This window comes from Pygoscelis adeliae, unplaced genomic scaffold, assembly GCF_000699105.1.
Source record: "Pygoscelis adeliae isolate BGI_AS28 unplaced genomic scaffold, ASM69910v1 Scaffold10, whole genome shotgun sequence".
NCBI lineage: Eukaryota > Metazoa > Chordata > Aves > Sphenisciformes > Spheniscidae > Pygoscelis > Pygoscelis adeliae.
Window position 1 is genome coordinate 4,945,958 of NW_008824053.1, and position 19,734 is coordinate 4,965,691.

Sequence of the window (19,734 nt, forward strand, 5' to 3'; positions counted from 1 at the left end):
TGGGTTAAATTAGCCGGCGGCACTCGCGTGTTACCGTGCCCTCCACCTTGGTGTTAGTAGCACCGGGTGCAAGGTGAGTTTGAGGTATTGCGAGGCTTACGTTGTAACCGAACCATGCTGTATTTCACTGTGTTTACCCAAAGGCCTCTCGAGGCGCTTGCAGCGTGAGACGGCAGAGCTCTCGGTGGGAAGGGGTGCCACGGAGATTTGCCGGTGGGGGCCCTGGCCTGCCACCGCTGCCTCCCAGGCCCCTGAGGGACCCAGCGTGCTGGCTGGGCGTGCAGCTGGCCTGAGGCAGGTTTTTCTGGACTTAAAAGAGGTGGCCCTAAATACTGAACTCTCATACAAAAAGGCAATTTAAAAGCAAAGGCGCCGACTGTACCACAGGGGCAAGAGCTATAATTTTAAATGGGAAAAAGCCTAAGTAACAACATGGCCACTTCCTGTGGGCTTGAAATGTATTTTAACAAAATTGATTAAATCATTAAACAAGGGACTGATGTGCTGCAGAGGGAAGGTTAGCATGCCATCCTCTCAGGATTTTTCCAGACGAGGGAGTCGTGTGACCCACCTCAGAGCTGGAGTTGCCTGATGACTGTTTTGCTTTGTCATTCTCGCCGATCGGGTGCAAACTGAGCCAGCCAGGAGGGGAGGGCCACCATTTTGTCACCTCCTTTTCCAGCCGCTGCATTGTGCTCACTGCTGCTACACAGAGCCATCTTCGTGTGCGTTTCCTCTCTGCGCAGAGCCCATCTGTGTGTCTGCCTGCCCACAGCCAGCCGATCGTCCTTCATCATGTGGAAAAGCAGAGAAGGAAAAGTGCCTTTTTTTTAATGCAGAAATAGGTTATGGGATTATTTTTTTTGTCTCAGTTTATCATCTCCTGAAAAGGAAGCTGCATGCCCAAAGCAGCTGTTGGGCTGACCTCCCTTCCCTACATGCGAGGCCCCAGTTGCATGCCGGTAGGGGGAAGGGAGAAGTGGTAAGACTTTGCTTTGCTCTGCTCTGTCCTGTCCTGACCTTGCTGGGTTTGGCTCTGCAGTTGGGGGCCGAGTGGCCGGTGGTGACTCTCAGCCTGGGGAAGGCTTGGGTGCACCTGCAGTTGCAGGGGGGCTGCACACGGACCCTTCCCTAGAGGAGAGCTGTGTCAGCATGTGGACTGGTATCTATCTTCACGTTCCCTTTCAGAGTTCATAAGATGTTAACTTTCAAAAGGGAGGTCCCCCTTGTGTATTTATGTCAGTGATTTTGGGTTTTAAACGATTCATGCATGAAAAATGACTGTAGGAACTGTATACTCCCATGTGTGAATAACGACTACATGGGAACACAGATTACAGCAGTTTTGCGCTGAGGCTGCTGCAGTTTACATGCTCTCTTTGGGAACGTTATGAAACATTTTAAATGCTGGTGCATGTTAATGCATTGATTTCAATCAGGGTTTTTTGTCCCTTTTGGATTTGTTCAACTTAACAGCTAACGTGCCTCATGTTTGCTCTAAGATATGCGTAGCAAATTAGGCAAATTAAAAAATGCATGCAAAAATATGGCGCTATGCACGTGTATCAGGTTTGTTATTTATTAATAGACTCCAATTTCCATACGATAGCCTAATTTTTTTTTTTTACTTTGGCTCAATGGATAGTTTATGCCAATTACATAAAGTTTAACAGCTTTGAAATCTGTTTTTGCTTTTCTTATGCATAAAGACATGGATTCTGTTTCAGGTTTTAATTAAACTCTACACTGACTTTAAAGATTCTATTGTCCTTTTCATTTAAATAGGATTTTTGTTAGATCTTTAACAAGACCTCAGTGGGGTAATAAATCTAAGCAATTGTCCTTATTAGGAGTAGATTATCCTCAAGAGATGGAAAGTCACAGAAGTAACTAAAACCATTTGTAGAGACTGAACTAAAGCTTCTTCTTCCTAAACATTAAACAGACTTGCGAATGACTTGCTTGGGCGCTCAAATTAAATTAAATGATATTTTGTTTATTTTTCACATTTTTGGTGTAGGCTATTTGCATTTACTTAAACTTTGAGTTTCATGGAGCAAAATTCACTCCTGGGTAAGGATCCTTACTTTCAGTATACAAGCTGTAAATGAAACTCAGTATATCCTGCAATTTCTTTTGTTCGTAACCCTTGCAACACTTGTAATTTATAGGACCCACTGACCTAGTGAGAGTATTCTTAATTCATTGTATTTGCCACAGTAGATGAGTCCTGGCTGAAGAATTAGTCTTGCGTTTGTCCCACACCCCAGCCAAGTAGAAGAACTGCAGAGTATGTAGCAGTGTGCAGCTTGTCCAAAGATCACCTCAGATGCTGGACTAAAACCACAAGTTCTTAGTCAGAGAAAACTTGCCACAGAACCAACAGTTCTGCCTAAGTTTGGCCTTCACCTGTTTACATACTGCTGGGAGGTAAAAGGGGATTTGACTCTAATGGTTCTTTTTGTTTCAGGCATTTGTTTCATTTGAGGGTATTCTCCATTCTGTAGGTGTTCAGGCCTTGCTTTGTTCCCGGTTTTAATCATAGGTTGGCTTCTGATGGGACATGGCCTCCTTTACACACACAGTCAAATCCTGAATTTCTGCCGTATGTTTAATTCCCAACTTCGTTATGCACGTTGTAGTGCAATTTTTTTAAGCATCCAGTTATTTGGAAGCTCCATTTTGTGGTGCCGGGTTTGAGATGCTCATTTCTAGGACTTAGTTCTACCCAGAAACCAACAGGCAAAGGCAGAGAAGTTGCTCAGGGACATCCTCACCCTAGGACGTGTTGTGAGGCGGGCGGGTTTTTTTCACTGGCTCCAGTTCCTGCGCTGACTGAGCTGCTGCCCTCTGCAGAGCACGCTGCAGGAAGCTGGACTCCAGGGACACAGCTGCACGTGACCCACCCACGTCCGCCTCCACCGGGAAGGAGCCCACAGCCCTGCTCAGCAGATGAAGACAAACCCTTCTTGGTTGCTGCAGCTGCACCAGCTCTCAGCCACCAGGTATTTAATGTCTTGAAGCTCTCCTGTCCGTGGGCTCCTCTGTCCCTGTCCTGCAGGCCGGCCTCTCTGTAGAACCAAGTACTGTCAGCCTCCAGTCTGCTTCTGCTCCCCACATGGTACTCTGCTATGTTTCTCTATTAAGAGACTTCACCTCAACCCTTCTTGTCTTCTAAGTGATACTGTAGCGATACTTTGGGGCAGGACAAATTATAGTAGATGAACATAGCTCATAAATATTAATTTCTAATTAGACATTTGCTGCATAGTCTAGGCAATATTGCAGATTTTGAGCCTTCATCTCCTGTTCCCATATCACTCAAATGGCAAAGATTTTGGCATGGTAAGTCACAGAGGGAGGTGGAAAATCTGGTGCAAAGTGAGATAATGTAGTTCTTCAGCATCATAGCTTCTCTGTGCCCTGATAGGAACCTTAGAAAAATAGAAGGTGCTGACAGCAGATAAGTCACCTGGTTGCTGCTCTGCTTTTGGCATGTAGCAGGGGGGAGGAAATGCACACCCTGGCTTTTAGGCTCGGATTGCAACTCTTGCTTCCTCCCAGTGCAGTGCACATTCATAGAGCGGCAAACCTAGGCTGAGTCCTGCTGCCGATTTGACTTTTAATATGACTCAGTGCACGAGATCGTGAAGCAGCTAAGAGTGCTCAGCCTTTGGGACAGATTCTGGGGGAATTAAGAGAGTCTCCATCCTGTATTGTGTGGCAATTAGACCTGATTTAGGCAATGCCGTCTCTCAGACGAAATCCATGGGGCGTAGTTTTGCTTTGGATTGTCATCAGGATGTGGGATTTTCCTTCTGTTTCCTCCAGCAGCAGGGCCAGGAGCTAATCTGTTCTTGGCTCTGCAAGGTGAGATGGAGAGGGCCCAGCTCTGCACCTTGCCAAGAGATATGTCTCTTCTCTTCCTTCCTCCCTCCACCCCTGTTTCTGGGGACATATGCTGTAGTCATAGGCAAGTGCTGGGGCTCTGTGCCTGCAATATGAAGGTAACAATGTGTATACAAGAAATGCATGGCTAGCTAAATGGTCTTCCACTGCTTGCTGATGTGCATGATCTGACGATTAAAAGGATCCCTCCTTGCCTTGCACCCTGAAGGAATGTGTGTTGCTTTCCAATGCCAAGTATATACTACAGCATCAAATGTGGCTAGATGTTATTTGCACGTTGGCCATGTGGTGAGCCAGCAGTGCTCTCCCCTGTTTGCAGCAACCTCCCTGGAGGGGGAGCAGGCTGCTCAGAAGGTCGGGGGGGGTGCCTGTGCATCACAGGCTTGAAAAGCTGCCCTCTTTCTGCCCTGAGGCACAAACCTGCTTTCACTCTGTGAAGCAGAGCGGAAAAGCTGGGGTCCAGCAGTGGTAGGTATCCCTGAGTGGTGGGATGTGTGGGTATAAGACATCCCACCTTCATCCCATGAAGGTGGAATGTGGGTATAAGAAATCCAGTTTGCTTCTCAACACAAGTAGGTGAGGTTTGGGTGGGAAAGTAATGGGAACGCTAAATGATTGCTGCTGACACTTAGTAAGATGACAGCAAATCTCCTCTATATTAATGTTCAACTTTTGAGACTAGATTGAATCTTACTTTATTAAAGAAGGTAGGAAGCCTGGAAGTAGCTCTTTAATCTTCAACTGGAAAATACAATTTTGAGATCCATTATCTTAGGAATGCACTAATCAAACAGAGTAATAACATGTTAAACCTACTTTGAATGTTATTTAAAGTACTTCTCAGATGGAAACAAAAGCTGATAGGATGGTGTCAGGTTCACTTGGACATCTGCTTTGCCTATGCAGTTGCCCACACGAGGAAGAGAGGTTGATCAGCATGTATTTTCTGGCTATATGATTGTTCGGGAACTACCGAAGGCTAAAAAGTCATCGTGTGATTCATAAACACTTCCATTTGCTATTTGTTCCAACAAAAGGCTGTTGGAACTGTATCAGTGTTACTTTATAAGCACAGCTCTGCCCATGAGGACTTCACTGGGATGGGTACCCAGCATCCCACACCTTCAGGAATTTTCAGCGTTAAAGATAAAAGACCTGTTAGTCAGTCTCTCCCCCCTACTGCTGAACTGCTCCCCTTGGCACATTTTTGCTCTCCCCTGGTCCATCTGCCCCTGATACCATGTATACAGGTGTCCTATTGTTCCCCACGCTGTAATGCTCTCCTGTTTTTCCCAAATGTTGTTACATTTCCTTTCTCCTTCCCGTGTTTTTCGTCTCTCTTTGCCCATTTGTGTAACGCATCTGCTCTCTCTGTTGTTTTCGGCTTCTAATTTCTCAGTCTCTCTGCAGATCATTAAAAAGAGGCTATGTGGGACTGCTTGTAAAAGAAAATGCTGCATTCCCAAGATAGGTTACAGACTGGTGTGTGTCAGTACTCTTTGTTTTGGAACTTTTAGCTTTGTTTAGTTCTTTAACAGATGCAAAATGATCTCTGGATCTCTTGTTTGCCACTTCAGTGTAAGAATACAAGGAACACAAATTCAAAAGTTGCAGGACTTGAAAGGACCTGTGCAGCCCTAGGGAAAGGGCAGTTTGCCATGTAAGCAAAACAAAAAATCAAATGAACAAAATCTCAGCCCAGCCACAAAACCAGTCTGTCCCCAGCCTGTGGGCAGGTGAGGGAAGCCCTTTACTCCTTCCCGCTCTCTGTACAGTCTGTTTCAACCCACCATCGTGCTCAGTGGCTGGAGAGTTGGCAGAAATGGATGTGTGCCTGAAATACCATCACATAGTGAAAGGCCGAGCTGGCACGCCTGTGGCGTAAGGTAAGAGGAGTTCTGCTCTTTGTTGCCGTTTTGGTGCTGCTCCTGCGAGAAGCTTGGGGTCACGTGATCGCTTTAATCCAGCAAAAATCTCTGCGGCTGATGCTGCCAAAAGGAGCATTTGTGTGCTGTGGTAGGTGGCAGAGTTGGATGAGGGAACAAATCCAACTGCGAGCTACCACGTTGCCTCATCGGGTCGGCCTGAATGCCGGTATTGACACAAAGGAGGGGATTGTTGGATCACGAAGGGAAGATGGGCTCACACAGTCTGAGCAATGTCATCACAGGGTCAGTGGAGAGTGAGGCTCTTGGTGCATGAGTCCCTCCCCGGTGCCTGCTTTTAGGATGTGGTTGGCACTGCCATACCTGTGAGGGCTGTACATGTCGGGTGATGCCCAGGGTAAATCTGTTCCCAGGCATTAAAGCAGTGTTGGACTGACAGACCCATCCCTTCATTTTACTTGTGCTCCCTGATGGAGTTTTTCGCTAGGAAAGCTCTCATTCTCAGCCCTGTCTTAGGCCAGGGGAGATGGTCTCATAATTGCGCCTCTGACTGGGTTAAAGGATGGCCTTGGATAGCAGCAGGATTTCTGAAAGCGCCCTGCAGGCTGCGTCTCCTGGCACAGGCTCCCTGCGCCCTTGGTCCTCCTCGGCTGCAGTGCAGGAGGCAGCGCAGCATTGCCCGGATGGTAGTTTTAACTCTTTGTTACCTAAAATTCAGACAGTGTCCAAGCAACACAGCAGTAAATAAACCACTGGCCCCTTTGTACGGAGTCACGTCCTTCATGTTGCCCCTGCTACTAGCGTTAATAATGTTGTGTGTAACTCCTCAAGCACAGGCTGGGAATTTGGGAGTGTAAAGTGTGCCTCAGGGGGGCTGGTAGCAGCAGTGAGTGTTTGAGGCTGGATATAATACCCACTGGTGCTGGATGAACTTGCTGTCAGGTAACTCTATATAGATAATGTTTAGCCTCGGTCAACAGCAGGGCTCTAAACTGAAACAAATAGCTCAGTCCTGATTACTTTTTCTAGAGAGGATGATGCAGAAGGAAATTGAATTAAAAATTAACTTTGAAATGAGCTCAAGGCTTTTTCCCAACCACTTAGAACTTTAAAACGTCTGATATTAACAAAATAACCTATTTAAAATAATGGTAAACTGCCATCTGCTGGTAAAAAAGTAATGCACATAATGAAGCAGACTTTCAAAGTGATAAACAATTCTTTTGTATTTGACATGCTACAGTCAAATATATACATGACATGGAAGCTGCATATATTTATTTTACTGTTTTTCATCTCCATTTGCATTTTCATATAGAATATGCTAAACAGATGCCTATAACATAACTAACTTTAACGACAAGCGCAGGAAACCAAAGACAATAAGAATAAAGAACGAGGACTAATAAAAGCAGATGAGCGATCAGGATGGTGACAGCCTCCAAATGTGTCCTATTTACATTGCTAATAATGAATCACAAGCACTTCCTTTTTTGATCCCCCCCATAGACCCTGCCGTATGACCAGAACTGTAGCACTGAGAAGCATTTCCTGGCTTCTTCAATTTGATTTTTTTTGTGTGTGTGGTTCCTTAGTCAAGCTTGTAAGTAGGAACTGGGTCTTTAATTGTTCCTGATTTAAGTAGGTCATCTTCGCCGATACACAAATCTCTTGTCTTCTTGTAAGTCAGGTCAGCTATTGAAAGGGTATGGAAAATACTTATTACACAAATATGACCAGAGAAAATAATTTAACAAGGACCACTCCCAAATTATATGGTGTTACACAACCAGTTTCCCTAAATCCCAAGTATGAGTGCACTACAGGGGAGAGACTATCAGATTTCATGTTTGTATAGTGCTTACCAAGTAGGTGTGCTGAGCATGACTGGGTCCCTAAGGTGCTGCTGCACTATAAATAGCAGTATTAGCGTGAATTACCTCCAATGTAAATATCAGGCCACTTACCTTTTTCATATGCATGCAATTTTCTCTTATCATTGTGGTTATTCCAAACATAGCCCATTGTTTTAGCAAACTGATCTTGTCATAGGAAATGTTTAAAACGGGGAAAGAAAAAATAGGTCAGTTCTTCCTTTGAAATCAGAGAGAAGTGTGTATTTGTAATATTTCCCAGGTTTATTTCCTTGGAGCAGGTTTGGCAGGTATGAGGGGAAGTTAAAGATTTATTTTTGGTGCTATGTACCAGATGTCATACCTGCACTTCTGAGACAGTTGCTTTTATCTCCAACAGTACCTGCTCTAGTAGCAATGAAAAAAGTGACTTGAATCCCATTTAAAGCATGTAGCGTGCACTGTTCATGCCACTGACGGAAAGGGAAGGCTTGTTTGGGAGACTCCAGGCAGAGTCTTTATGCGTCATCATAAAGCAAACATGTTTGCATCCCTCTCAGCAGTGTTTTCGCGTCTTTGAAGAAGTGATGAATTTACGTGCCCAAATCCAGGGCTTGCGACCCCAGCATGGCTGAAGGTCTACAAAGACATCCATTCTGAAGCGCCATTGTATTTATGGGGTCTCCGCACGTGGCTCATTTTGTAGCATCCAGGTGGTTCTTTGTAAAGGACCATTTCTGGGGAATCTGTGGTGCTTTGTGTACTCCATTCACACTGGTCTTAATCAAATACTGCTCAGCGTCCTGCCTGATGAGACCCTGCTTGGTAGCAGAGGAACATTAAGAATATAGGGCCAAATCCTCAGCTCGGGAAAACGCCACGACTTTTTTTGACTTTTAATCTGTGGAGGATCTAGCCTGTGGTGCGTGGTCACAGGGGCACATACACCCTGCTCTGGGCCCTGTTTCCTGAAATGCTCCAATAGCAACACAACATGATCAAAGGGAAGCAGAGCCAGGGGAGCAGCGGTGCCCATGGATACCTGTTAACAGGCGGGAGCTGAAGCACACAGTCGCCATCAAAGACACTGCTGTCCTCTGCTTTGCTCTGCGGTGCTCCAATCTCCCTGCTAACGGGACTCTGCCTTCCAGCTGAAGCGTGACTGACGGTTGAAATAACAGTCCCAGTTTATTCCAGGTATGCCACTGACCTGCATGACCTATAGGAAGGATAAGGTAAAGGCAATCAAAGCAGCACACTCCTGTAGCCTCTGAGGGCTATAAAAATGGAAACATGGGAAACAAGCTAGTAGATACGTGAAGGAAAGAAATGAGGATGGGGGTTCACCGTTCCCCGCTAATAGGCTAAATCAGGAGTTCAGTGGGACTGAGGTTTGACCCAACAGGAGAAAGGAGATGAATAAGAAATGATCAAAAGATAGAGCTGGTATTTCCTTCATGTTATGCTAGAATCACTCTGTTCAAAAAGTCTCCCGAACCATGGAGAGCTGGGGCGGGCAGAGGTGAAGAGGTGGGTTATGGTGATGGGAGGGTATTGTCATTACATAAATTGGAGCAGTTCAGGTCTGTTTAACTGTTTAATGCCATATCCCATTTGTCTTTTCTGAGCTTACTTTGCTGTGGGATGGGGGAAATCGTGCCGACAGAACGATCGGTTGTTTGGCTGTTTCCTTTCTCTGTGTTTCTAGAAAAGTAAGCAGTGTCCTGCCTATGCTATGTTCAAGGTTTGGCAGAGGGCTTTTGGTGGGTTTGCCATCCTTTTGGCCAACACTTAATCCTGTTTCCTTCTCCTACTATCGCTCCTGTACTAAAATGGAGTGGTCAGGATAAGTAACAATAAAGCTATTAGTGGTTTACCAAGGAGCAGGAACACCATTAGTCAGTTTCTAGCAAAGTGGAGTTCTCAAGATGAATTGAGATCCTTGTCTTTGCATGGTGGACTCAGAAGTGATACCTAGCAGTTAAATGCTGTTCAGAAAGCAATAAAACATTCACTTCAAAAATCAAGAAGCATGAAATAGATATTATTTCACTGGCACAGAGAAGGGGGGAATGCAAAGAGAATCATGTAATGGCTGCACAGTTGTTAGTTTATGTGAATATAGTGACATTTGGAGATCTCTGGTATTCATTTGAAATGAACAGTGAAGTAAGACTCATATGCTATATGCTTGTGAAAGCAAGTGTAGTGATCAGCTAATATGCTTATCAGTCAGGCAGTGTATACGGAGATATTCTGCTTTCACACTGTCTGCTGATTGGAATTGGGCCCACAAAGAAGCCAGGTGATTAATCTGCAGGGGTTTATTTTTTCTGAACTGTTAATGTCCTCTGTTTCAGAGCAACAGCCCATGGCTCATTAAGCAGGGAAGATTTGAATGCAAGTGTGAAGGGCAGCACACAAAGATTCTCCACACATCTCTTGTTTGAGCCTTGGAGAGTAGAAAAATGAAGTATTGGAGAAAGTTTGTCCTATGCTGGGGCTGAACCAGTACTTTCTGAAAAGCAGTGGTACTATTAGAAAATATTTATGTATTTCAGTCAACAGGGATAAAATCTAAAGCCACAAGGCTCTTGTAAGGTGGTAGTGGACACTTGGTCCTAGCCCAGAAATGCACAGCTGCCACTTCAGCTGACCTGCTGTGAGAATCATGCTCTTTTTAAGTCTGTTGCTCTATTTCTTTGGTGATTACATCTCTCTCTTGCTGTGTTCTTTCCACCCATACTGCTTGTGTACTCTGGCATCAGATGCTGAGAAAGCAAATGGGGCTGCTGAGTCCAACTGCCTCAACAGAAATGCAACAGGGGAAATAAATAGTCACGCTGAAAGATTTTGCAATATTAGATTAATCTTAAGGGGATCATCTTGAGGTTATTAGCCACCGTTTATAGTCTGTGTTGTACCTGTTTGTAAAATTAATTTCTGTCATCAACTGAAATATTTGAAAACATGTTGATTTAGGGAAAAGATTTTTCTGACAATATGGTGTTATGTAAGCATTAATTAATTTATTAACCCTAGTAACTTCCTTGAGAAATAGGGAAGTATTTCAATATTGTTTTTACAGATGGGGAAACTTAAGGCTCAGATGTGTAGGTTTAGATCTGCATATCCTAGCATCTGCTAACTAGGCATTTGGCCCTGCTCGCTTTCACTCAAGTCTTTTCCTCACCTGAATTCCTGGTCGTGGAGCAGCTGTGTCCCACGTGGCTCCTGCCACCTCTCTGATTGCACCCTGTGAGCAAGTCCGTGCTGGGAGGGAGAGTAGCTGTGAGGACGGGTTATGGTGGAAAAGGGGCAAGGAAGATGAGTGAACGACTGTCTTGCTTCAGGCTGTAAGAAAGATGTGCCGAGCTCCCATTTTGAACCTGGGAACCAGGAACGGAGAGCGGCTGCACGGGAGGGAGCAGGCTGAGGCTCTGTGCTTCCCTTCACACATGTTCGGATCGGACAAGCAAAGACAATAAGCCAATATTGGGAATACAGACTAGAGTTGCAAAATGATGGGCCCGATCTAATAATTTATTGGCTCCAGGAACAGGAGACTGTTGTAAACTGTTGTAATTATCATGGACAACAAGGTCACTGGAAACGGGAGTGCCCAGTATGCCAAAACAAAACAAGCCTCCCAAAAAGACCTCGCAGTCCTGTGGTGCAATCTTTCCCTGCTCTATGGGCTGCCCTAAATGTAACTATTATATTATTAGATATTTACCCGCCATCTGGACTTCCACTGGGCTGTGGAGATACAGTGACAATGGGGAAGGACTGAGGATGCTTGTGAGAAGGGAAAGCAAGCAGGATTCAAGGATTTCTGGGCTTTGCTCTCTGCTGCCTCTACTGGTTTTTTCTTTATTTTTCTCGTCTGTTATGCTTTAAAGTTCTACTATAAACAATTAGAGGAAATTTAGCAATAATACAGCTTGTGGAGACAAGGAAAGTAAGAATACGTTCTACCATCACCACTTCCCTTTGTTTGTCTTTTTTATCTTGTTTATCTTTGATCAGCTGCAGATGAAATAACCAGCTAACTGATTTCACATACAGGGCTGCCACTCATGCTGATGAAACTCTGCTGACACGGGAATATGCTCTGTAGCAGTCTAGCAGTATCCATTTCTTATTCCAATACACCGACAGGTCACTCAGGGAGACCAAAAACGCTATTCTGAAGTGGAAAAGAAACTGCAATTTCAATTTTGTTTTGATTTGAAATTTTCCAGCTACCTATCAAGACCAAATCCTTGAACTATTTACTTAGAGTAACTGAAATACCCCTATTTGAAATAGTGGATATGCAAGATTTAGCCATTAAAGAGTTGGGGTAAAATTAAAATCCCCTTCAATAATAACTAAAGTCGGAGAAAATCTTTCAAGAAAATTAAACACTTGATCAAAAAGAGAGAAGGGTTATTGTCGAGAGCATAAGATTAAACAGGAGAGTTGTCTCAGAGAATAACCATCAATGATAAGTAGCAGGCAGTTAATAATATCCCCTCAGGGATCTTCTTTTACTCATGTAGGTTTTTGGACAAATACAATATTACATTTCTTACAGTTAAAGCGTGAGAGAGCTTCATGTCATTCCAGAGGAGCAATAAAACTTCAGTGGAATAAGGACAACTGGAGAGGTGGGGAAAGGGGTGACCCAGAAGCTGAAGCAGTGGGGAGCCAGTGACGGTTCTCTCCAAATAATGCTCTTTTTTAACGCCCAAATTCTGAGACCTGTTCTCAGTCTCCCTGATGTGCCTCTTTTTTCGTATCCACAGCACTGTATTAGTGCTGAGATTTTATATGGTATTGCCCCTCGTTATATAGCAGCTGAAAATGAATGAGAGACCAAGCAGACCGAGGGTGTGATTGCATGTTGTAATTAAGAGCTGCTTTAAAGCTTGAACATGCAAATGGCTGAACTGGCAGAATTAAAGGGATGGTAATCTGCAGCCCGGGGAAGGTGCACGGGGTGGAAAGGATGGGGGCAGGAGGGTTTGGAGAACCTCTCAAGCCAGCTCTGCAGCTGGAGAAACTGTAACATGAAACGGCTCCCTTGATCTCTCATTTTTCTTCTCTTATTCTCTCCTCCTTTGTAATTACAATAATATATCTTTTTGTTCCTTAACCATCTTGTGGCCATTGCAAACATTTAAGAATTAATGCAGTTCTCACACATGATGCACGTGTTCCACATGTCCCCTCGTGTCCCTCCATTTATTCATTTATCATGTACACACAAAATTCCCATAAAATATTAATCTGAAATACAAATCTCTCTTTGCATCCTGGGAGCATTTGCATATAGTAATGTTAACGAGATTATTAATTCTGCATGCACAGTCTGTGGACTGCATACAGGGCCAAATCTCTCTCAGCAACTATGCTGAAATCAGTGACAATTTCAGAAACATTATTTTCATATTAAAAATGCTGAGTGGAAAGTGGCAGTTTCCTAGAACTGAAGTATTGTCCTTAAAACTCAAACAAGAGGATCTGAAGCTTAGTCTTCAATTTTTCCTTCTAAGAATTCCTCTGTAAAAGGAATTTTATACTGGTCTATATTTCTGCCCAATGGTTCCTAATAGATTAGTAGTCTGGAAACGAAGGGGGTTTTTTGGTTTTTTTTAACAGTGCTGTAATCCCTGGGGAATCTGAACATTTCTTTTGCCTTTCCTCCTTGTTGGGAACATCAGGAGTAGCTACACTTCTGCCAGTTGGGGCTAGGTTGCCCTGGAAAGGGCAGAACGTGCTGGTGCAGATGGACGAAAAATAATTCAGTGAGGCTGGGGAGAGCATCATTTTCTCAGGGGTAATAAAGAGTGAAAACTGTCTGAGCAGGCGCTCGGTGAGGTGGGATGGCCAGGAGGATTCTCCTGTGGTGGGGAAAATCTCTGCACCTCTCTCCTGGCTGCGAGGCGTCGGCAGGGTAGGGCTGTCCCCGCCTTCCACGGAGGCGAGCCCTAGGGCACCTTGGAGGCCTGTGGAAGCTGTGGGGGGTGGCTCTGGGGCAGGGACAGCCTCCTGGCCTAGGCTTTACTCAGGAGGGAGGGAGGGAGGGAAGAAGGGGAACAATCTTGTCTAAGCCTGATGGTCTGCACCGGCCTGCTTGGATCCTTCACTTGAGGCTCAAGACAAAAAGTAGTACCAACAATGAAAGATGGGTTCTTTGGTCTGCACCCAAATCCCGCCAGACACAGAAATATCGAGGCACGTTACATACACCCCTTCCCCAGCTTCAGTTCCCTCCCTAGCAGGTCATTTTGCTCTCGGTGGTGAATTGGTAAAGGTTCGAGTTTCCCGCAGTGAGACCCGTGTTGCTGGAGGTTTCCGAAGGAATTTTTACTGGGAAAGGCCCTGCAGCTGAAGCTGGACCTTTCCTTCTGCCGGGACAGGGAGAGGTGAGAGGCGAGAGGCAGTTGCCAAAGCAGAGCAGGTCCCTCCTGCCAGGTGCTGCACCCCTGGGGGGAAGCCGGGGCTCTCAGCGGGGTGCACGTAGTGGGTCCCTGGTTGCTGCTTCTGGGTCTCACAATGCTCTGTCTGTGCTATAGTAAAATCAAAGCACTTCTTCGTGTTTCAGGAAACAATGTATTTTCAGTTTGACTTTATTTCTATTCTGATATTCAAATTTAGATGTCTGTAGTTTGTGAAAACGGTCATTGCTTTACTGTCTACAGGAACAATGCCGTTGATCCCTCCACTCCTAACTGTAAAGCATTCATTTGGCTATACAGCTTTTAAAAATACTATAAATGAAGCATGTGAGACAACCTCCACAGCTGGAGTTAAGCACTTCCACGTGCTTGCTGAATCAGGGACCAAGTTGTTAGAATGATCTTTCAGGACTGACTGGAGATCCATGAGAAATTGTCTTGACTTAACCAAGCCATCATATTTCTCTTAATCACTACTACTACATCATCTTTTTTCTTTCACTTCCTTCTTATTCATGCTTAAATGAGAAACATCTGTTTCCATTTTTCACATTGTTCTGTTATGTGAGTAACGATATCAAACATCTTTTTTTTCCTGCACTGTGAAAGAATAAATTAGTGTTAAGTTTTGTGAAGTGCTTTAAAACACTAAAGCAAAACATCTGTTTCAGCTGCAGGTCATTAAGATGAAAAATCCTAGTCTGTGTGCAGTGCAAAACTGCCAAAAAATTTATCAGCGCAAGCACATTTCTTCACCTGTCTTTTACTATAACAACTGAAGATGGCGAAAGGACAGTAAATCTTGTCTTCAGGGATGGAGCAATTAAAAGCGCTCAGTGCTGTAATCCACAGCAGTACCTTGTAGTCATGAATCCTGGTCTGATCTGGAGACGCCTGGAGCTTGCTCCAGTGTTGTAGACTTCAAGCGGAGAGTCTCCTTGACCTCCACATCTTCAAGCCAGGCGCAGCACTGCGCAGGATTGCCTAATCCCCTGTAGATGTTTGTGTTACTGAACTTCAGCTGAAAATCCCTCCCCCTGCCCCTAATCATTTAAGATTTGGAGATTGTTTCCAGGGCAGGTGGCCAGAGTAAAGCTCAACTGGCAAATCTGCTTTACAGGTGGACTGAGATGCTCTTTACGTGCCAAAGCCCAAACGTAGGTGTCTGTGTTCCTTTGTTGATAATGATCTCCTTTGTAAAGCACTTTAAGGTCTAGAGATGAAAAGCCAACAACTACCTGAGAGCTTGGCTATTAATAAATAAAATAATGAATATTAACAACAATGACTGCATTCACTGAATTCTATAGGAAATGCCAGACCTTTCAGGCAGGTCCTGGCAGGCAGGTAATAGCTTACTCCTACAAGAGGCTGGGTCCACCCTCGTTTCCTTCTGTCTTTAATTAAAAGGTCCAGATCCTTCCTAAGTGTAATAAAGGAGGTGTTCAGCATCTGGCAGGAATGGGCTCCAAAACTGAATGGGGCTTTTCTGCCATTTTAAGAGGAAATACCTGTTTGTTCTTCCAATCTGCTGAAGCAGCAGCCAGTGCGCTGTTGAGCAATTCTACTGCACTGTGCTCACACCCTCCCTGGAGCAAGTTAATGGGTTGGTTTGGGGTCTCTAGCAGCCCTATGCACTTTTTAAAAGAAGTATTCTGGTTCCCATTTCATTTAAACCCCGAGTTTTTGAGACGGGAGACTCTCTATACGTAGCTGCACTGAATCTGTTCACCTGCAGCTCTCCCCACCCCCAGCTTATGAGCATGATTTCCTTTTATGCACTGCTCTGTCACAGCTTGGCAAGTTTCCCAAGACAATCCATACCAGAAAGGAGAATATGGCTGCTGAGCAGCATAGGCAGGAGAAATGCCTTAGGTAACAGATGCATTTGAATACTATGAAATGTTGAGACATGCGGGACATAACTGAAAGCAAAATGCAGCCCTTAATCTCTAGCATCAGTTCTCCTGCTTGCCCTCACCATCATCAGCGTCTAATAGTCACTGACTGTCTCCATTCACGTCTCCATCTTTTTCAAGAAACTGCCTGCGGCAGAATGTACAAACAGCTTGGCAAGCGGTTTTAGGGGCAGGGTTTTTATTTATTTTTTTCCTCCTAATTCCTCATGATCCTCATGAGCATTTCCCTACTAGTATGCCTGTGGCATCATTAGGTGTTTAATGAGAGTGATGTTGCCTGAATATTATTGTTTTTATAGCTCATTTTGTTTTGACAAGTCTTCAGTTTTGTGGCAGTTTATAGCGTGCAGACTACTTCTTCTTACATCTGACTTCTAGAATTTGTAGAAATATTTATCACAGAGGTATTGTCATAAAACCTGAAATAATGAATTGTCAACATTCATTATGTTTAAGTGCCATATATGTTCAACACCACAGTAGTTTAATGACATCAATTAATTATTTTAGTGTATTTCTTTTGTATAACTGAAGCACCAGGAATAGTCCAATGATGGCCACGTCTTGGATAGCAGTTCAGTGCAGTTCTGCAGATGAACAATCCTGTTTGGCTTCTTTTAGCAGCTCCCTGAAAGACCAGTATGGATGCCAGCGGGTCGTGGATTACAGTCTTGTTCCTCTTCTTCCTCACATCCAGAATCTTGATCATTATATGCTGTGCTCAAGACAAAAAATGCCAGCATTGTACCTGCAGAAAACAAGGCTGCTAAAATTGTAAGTCTTGAATAGATGCATACAATGTCATTTTACCCCCTGCATTTTGTCTACATGTTGGCTGCGCTGCATCCATTTCTTTACTGATTAAATTAAATGGATGCAGTTTTTGTGTACAGACAAGACTGTAATTCTTACTTAGGAGTATGCCATCTTCATTTACCATGTCATATGGATGATCAATGCTGAGCAGTGCATTTATTCAACAGCTGTGTCTATGCAAGAAATATGGTGATATTTTTAACACACTAACTAACGCCCGTTAAGTTCTCACTTTTATATTATCTTCCAAGTGATTTTACCTGGTTTAGGACGCCAGTGCATGTTGTCTTATTGCCACAGTGGCAGAATAGATCCAATCCATTCTTTTCTGGCTATGAGCCTTGAAAACAACTAGCTGCTGTCATGAATTCGGCTTGCTTGCCTTTACTAAGATGAGGAGAGTTACTGGGGAGAAGGACGGTGAAGGTACTCTTCCTGCTTCCTTGTGTAACCTGTGTCCTGCATGACAGTAAAGGGGAAGAAGCTGCACCTCTCTGCAGTCCCTCTTCTCCTCCCACCCCACCGCAGCATCACTGCACAACCATTTTCCTTTTGGGATTCCCCATTGCTGGTTAGATGCTATAGGCCCCAAAGGTCTCTGGGCCTCTGTTCCCAGCACAGCTGCAGCCACTGGAGCTGCAGAGCCCCAGGAGCAGATGATGTTAACAAAATTGTATTGTATATATAGCCACTGTTTCAAACGTTCATATCCTGGCTTCCATCGTCTCTATTTTTATGTCCTTGTTTATATTTAATAGCAGTTACAGTGGTTAACTGGCTTTATTTTGGAAACCTTGACATTTCTCTTGCCAGTACTGAAGCTGTGAAGATCAGAAACAAAGATGTGCCTTTTTAGTCTGTTTCTTCTGATAGGTTTTGTCATTTGGCAACTGTTGTTCTATTAGACTTTGCAGAATTTGGACAGGATTCTGATCTCCTACAAAGTGACACACACACTTATTAGAATGCAGGAGCAGGTTTGGGGCCTTTTCTCTGATACACCATGCTGGGTGCCATGCATGAGAAATTAGAGTCTGTCTGTTACGATGTGACCAAACAGCTGCGGGAACTTCTAGTGCTTCTAAATAGTAGTAAAATGAAAATCAAAATAATATTCCCATAAAGCAGAATGTAAAGCACAGGCTCTCCTTCTGCAAGTCTCCGAGGCTCTAGAAGAGAATGATCAAATCTGGACCAAGCCAGCCCTCTTACACTTATAGTTCCATTGAAGTAAAATAAAAAATGAGGAGAAATTTTGGATTCTTCTACAAGCTCTTTCATGATAGTTCCTATTTCCATAGTGTCTTTTCAAACCCAGCTGTGCTGGTTTTGGCTGGGGTAGAGTTAATTTTCTTCACAGCAGCTAGTATGGGGCTGTGGTTTGGATTTGTGCTGAGAACAGTGTTGATAACACAGGGATGTTTTCCTTACTGCTGAGCAGTGCTGACACAGAGTCAAGGCCTTTTCTGCTTCTCACCCCACCCCACCAGCGAGCAGGCTGGGGGTGCACAAGAGTTGGGAGAGGACGCAGCCGGGACAGCTGACCCCAACTGACCAAAGGGATATCCCATACCAGCCCAGTGAAAAAAAAAGAAAACAGAAAATTGTAATTTCTAAATTAAATGAAACACAGGACTTGAGATTTTTTCATTCACTGCCTCAAAGGCATTTTTTTGAAAACCATATAACCTTTGGAAGAAAGGATCCCATGGTTAGGATGCATTCCAGTTTACATTGATACATACTACATTTTATATTAGGTTATTTTTCCTTTTAGGTGCACAAGGTAATCACTCACATGGCATTTCCAAATAAGCAGTGGGGAACTCCCCAAGCCATTTATTTTTCCTGCTCCTACTGGGAAGTAGGATTTGTTCAGTCAGCCTCCCTGCAAGTAAAATATCCTCATCCCACTCGGAACAAAAGAACTGCCAAATGTAGGGAGGCCAGCTAGCTTTGTCCTTCTGTCCAGTAGAAGTGCTCCTGTGCTACCATTAAGGCTCTATTGCCTGAGCATCGTGTGCCCTCTGGGGCTCCCTGGGAGTGCTCCAGCTAGGATGCTGGGGGGAAATTCCTCAGAAACCTTCTGTTTCCCTCCCCACACACACATATAGTCTGGACCATCTCCACTCCTCAGTGCCTTTCCCTGGAGCACCCCCATACCTGTCCAACAGAGCCATATGGCTTGGCCCTTACACTACAGCTCTGCACCTGTACGTGTGCTCTACCTGCCCAGACCTGTTCAGCACCATCTGGCCATGCAGCCCTCTGGTTTACAGTGACGTGCCCTCATCGCCTCCCCAGCTCAGCTCCCTCCGCCTGGCCCTGGGCTGCCATCTGCAAACACTTTGGTCTTCTCACAACCAGTCTTCCTCCACACTTGGGAGGCCACAGCTACAAGCCAAGCCTTTCTTGCTTCTGTTAACCCAGAGGAGGAGCAGCCACCTTCCTCTTCCCAGAAGGAAGAGTGACACCTTTCTCCATATTGTCTGCAAAGCAAAAGGAGAGCACTACAGAGTCTGTTTCTGAAGTGAAGGCTGGAGTGGATCATCCCAGGATGGACTGAGAGACCAGAGAGGTGCTGGCTGTCCCGGAGAAGGGATCAACAGGCTGCCGCAGCAAGATCAGAAGGGTGGTCATCGGTGAGGCTTTTTACATAAAGGTAGGGGTGTGTAGGCTGCGGGTTGTATGTGGTTCAAATGTGCTGATGTCAGAAGGGCCTCACACGGTATTCTGCTGATGTTGTGGGATAGATGTGCCTCACTTGCTGTGCCATGCAGATGTGCCTAAGAGACCTGGAGACCTAACACAGCATGTAGGGGCCTGCCCTGTGCAGATACCTTGATTCCCAGCATCTCCACATTCAAGGGTTCTTCCACTAGCTGTCCCCCCCAGGCTGTGCTTT

The 19,734-nt window shown here is 44.7% G+C and overlaps 1 protein-coding gene across 1 annotated transcript in view; it reads left to right on the top strand.

The window, feature by feature from the left end:
* Positions 1–19,734, top strand: part of ZNF644 (zinc finger protein 644) — an 81,323-nt gene continuing 61,589 nt past the window's right edge. Inside the window, exons 1-2 of the mRNA XM_009333787.1 lie at positions 1–73; positions 2,857–3,005. The gene's annotated coding sequence lies outside the window, so the exon portion shown is untranslated. The remainder of the gene's footprint in view (positions 74–2,856; positions 3,006–19,734) is intronic.